The following is a 3947-nucleotide window of genomic DNA, read 5'->3' as shown; positions in this document are numbered from 1 at the left end:
GGGGATTTGAGGGGGAGGAGAGCCTTGGGGGCGACGGCAAATGGGGCGGGGAGGCCCGTGGGGACGACGGCACCGGGGTTGGGGTTGGGTTGCGGCTGGGTCGTCGGTCGGTCCGCCGATCCGGGAGGCTTCGAGACGGGAGGGGTGGGGTGGGGTGGGGTACCACGTGTGCGGTCGGGTTCGCTTCGGGCTCTGGGGTTAGGTCGGGTCGGTTCGCGCCCTGACGTCACCGCGTGTGTGTACCGAGAGCGTGGTAGGGGCCCACCTCAACGCCTTATATTTTAAAATAAAATCGAGTTTGAGTAGAAACTGGACCATTGGTCCTTGGGCGCGCCACTCCGCCCCCGTCATTGGTCATTGGTCCAGGTGACGGTTCGGGTGCGGATCTGCTCAAAGTCACGGACTTTGGTGGTTCTCGGGGCGGTCTGGGTGCGGGGCGGCGGCTCTGGCAATGGGAGACGCGTTGGTTGTGGGCTGACATTGTGGCTCGGGTGCAGGCGGGAAGCCATGGTCGCTTGGGCAGCATGGCTGCGGGTGGTTGGCGGAGCGGATATGCGACAGAGGGGTAGGAGTACCGGGGTACACCACTTGCCCAGTCCCTATACTGGTCGACGGAGGCGGCGTCCGTGGACGTCGTTCTCCTCCTTGTAGGTTCCGTCGTGGTGCTCCCACTCCTTTCGTGGTCCTCCGGGTGAAAAGTTGATCCTCGGGGATAAGACGGTGATGGTACATGTGGTTGTATCCTTCCTGAAGGCATGATCTTGGAGTCCTCGCTTCGGCCATATTCGTCTCACCGCTCCTCGATGGATTGCTTATCTTGGTGTGGTTTCCATCGCCCAAGCAGTTTTTCTTTGTTTATCATTAGGTTGCTTGGTCGTCGTTGGGGTGGTGTTTCGGTGCGCGACACCTTCGTATCTCATCTTGGGTGCGTGCATTGCGTGTGGTGGTGGAGTGCATTTGTATCTTCTTACTCGAATGTTGTGGCGATGGTTGTTTTATATATAAAGCGGGGAGTAACCCTTTTTCGTCGTTGTGCTCCACTACGGGAACACGCCTTGGGCTACCCGTAAAACGCACTTGTGCTGCCCGTGGGAGCACACTTTGTGCTTCCTATATACAATACAAGATGAAAAATGAAAAAAACTGAAGAAAAAGAGTCATAGATACCAGAAAAAAAATCGAGAAACCGAGAAAACCCCAAGGAAGTTGGAAAAAAACCATTCATACGCCATCCATTCCCGTGAACCTATCGTTTTCTATGGGGTTGGGCCCAGTGCACGACATGCGACAATGTAGGAGCCCTCCCCAAGTCCCCATTAGTATCCCCTAGGAAGCCCATCCGGTGCGTACCTTTTAACTAGCTGCCCCCAGAGGAGATTCTCTATGTGCAATACACAAAGTCAGAGGGTAACTTAGCCGCAACTTTCGTTTCAGTGAACCTGTCGCTTCCTGCAGGGAGTGCACCCACCCGCAACACGTGCCGGCATATGAGCGCTCCTCACACTTCCCATGAGTGACTCCTAGGAAGCCATCCAAAGAGTACCCTTTAACTAGTTGCTCCCGGAAGAGATTCTCCGATGTAGTTCACTAAGTTAGAGGATAACTTAGCCACCACTTCCATTCCCATCACCTGTAGCTTACTGCTCGGGATGCACACATAAAATTGGATTTCAATGGTCCTTTTTTTTCAGAATCCTCTATTTTAGTTCTTCCACCCATGCAATAGAGAGGGAATGGGAAAAGAAAATTCTCAATTCTCTACAGCGTCTAGTAGATAGAAACAAGAAAATCAGAAGAATCTTTCTCTCTATTCACTATCATTCCGCGTCTTCGACTTCTTTCCCATTCTTTCCCCTGATCCTGCTACGAAGAAAGATGCTCATTTCTTAAAATATCCCATATATGTAGGGGGAAACCGAGGAAGAGGACATATCTATCCTGATGGTAGCAAGAGTAACAATACAGTCTATAAGTTGAATCATTTTACTTTATATTCATAATTCATTTTTATATTTCTTTAAAACAAAGATGAAACCCAACCGCGACATGTGGCAGCACAGGAGCACTCCTCACACTCTTCTTCAGCGACCCTTGAGAAGCTCACTCAAAGGGTACTCTTTAACTAATTGCTCCAGAGGAGATTCTCTTGCGTGCAGTTCACTAAGTCAGAGGCTAAGCATGCACAATGTATGCCATAGCCAAATCTGACACACAACCGCATATGCCATTGGTTCCAAATTTACTTTTAAGATGAGACTCACTGCAGAGTAAAAAAAAAGACATCTCTCTCTCTTTATAATGTATGCATCCGGTTCTTTCTCTCCGGCATGCACATGAATCGTGTGCCTTTTCAGCCATGAAGTGGAGGTAGCATGCAAAAATGTTTGTTTATTGTCACTTTGGATTTGGCATGGGCGCCCCTAGCATCTCCGGTTCCATCTTTTCTTTGATTTGACGTTCTTTTCTTTCATTTGGCAATACCTCCACGATGTGAGAACCAATGCCAAAAGCTATTTTAGCATTTGGCACTACCATTTGGGCACACACCGTGGATGCCCGTAGCCACCATGCACTTCACTAAGTCACGGGTGGTAAGACCCACATAAAAGAGGGTGACTTATAAGTTTTAAGTTGGGGTTGAGCAACTTATGACTTATAAGTTAAGGTGACTTATAAGTCGGATCTGTTTGGCAAAATAAGTCACCTTTTCTACTTTTTGACTTATAAGTTGGTGACTTATTTGGAACCAAACAGGCCCTTAGCCACCACCGGATGCCCTCCATTCTCCATCCGGTGGATCCAGTGGTTGCTATTTCTTTCAACACAGCAAACATAGTGTACGAAGCCCAAAAACACAGCCCAGTTTGCTTGCAAAGAAAAAACAAGGCAGCAAACGTGTAGTGCGTATTTAGCCTGGAAATTGCAAATGGTGCCCGGCACCAAGAAAAACATTTTCTACAACGTGAAAAATGTTGATTTTTTTGTACACACACACACATAATACATACGTACAAATTTTCATAACATTTAACTTCCACACGTGGCGTATAAAAGGAAGACATATATGTATTTTCAAGTGAGCAATTTTTTTTGTACAACTTACAAATTATATTTTTTTTCAAAACAAAATTTCATGGATCTGTATTGAACACATACAAATTTCCACAGAATTTTTTCGACTTTTTTTTACTTCTAATTATGTTTTTGGATTTATTTTTGAAAAAAAAACGAGCAGCATGGTGCCCATGCACCATAACTTCACACTTGTACTTAGCCTGATTATTCACAGCTATCACAGAGCCATTTGGTTCATCTAACCACAGCTATAAGCAGAAAGAGCTGTAAGGTGAGTATTCACTGCAGGTCATTTTACCCCCGCTGGAATCATGCAGGGCGTAGTTGCAATGAAACAACAACGCAAAATTGTATCTGAAACCATAGGCTTAAAATGACAATCACCTTCAAGTAATTGACTGAAGACATAGGTAGACTGCAGTTAACTTCAACAGTCAAATGGCATAGAAACCACACAAGATTTAACTGAGCACCTTTGATATAGCTAGTACAGTACACTGGCGAAAGAGCATGCTGGATGATCAGTTGAAGCAACCAAGCAACGTCCTGAGACCTTGTCAATGAACACCTGAATCAACACACCCGAGAATCTCATCGGCGGGCAATTTTGGCTGTCGTGCATTAACCATGCAGAGGAGACAAATTGAAAAAAGATCCCGTCAGAGCATCGCAACCAACAAACGTGGAGTTATATGTGTAGGAATGTTTGTAAAATAAAACACAATATACTGAGAGCAGAAAGAAACCCAAAGGCCAATGAAAAATTCAGATGAGACAACAAACTTCAAGTAATCTTGGAATACTGTAGGTTCACCAATATTGTGGATAAGAATTGACTTTCATCAATATTAACAATAGTATATATCTTATAT

This window comes from Triticum aestivum, chromosome 7B, assembly GCF_018294505.1.
Source record: "Triticum aestivum cultivar Chinese Spring chromosome 7B, IWGSC CS RefSeq v2.1, whole genome shotgun sequence".
NCBI lineage: Eukaryota > Viridiplantae > Streptophyta > Magnoliopsida > Poales > Poaceae > Triticum > Triticum aestivum.
This window is presented reverse-complemented; position numbering follows the sequence as displayed.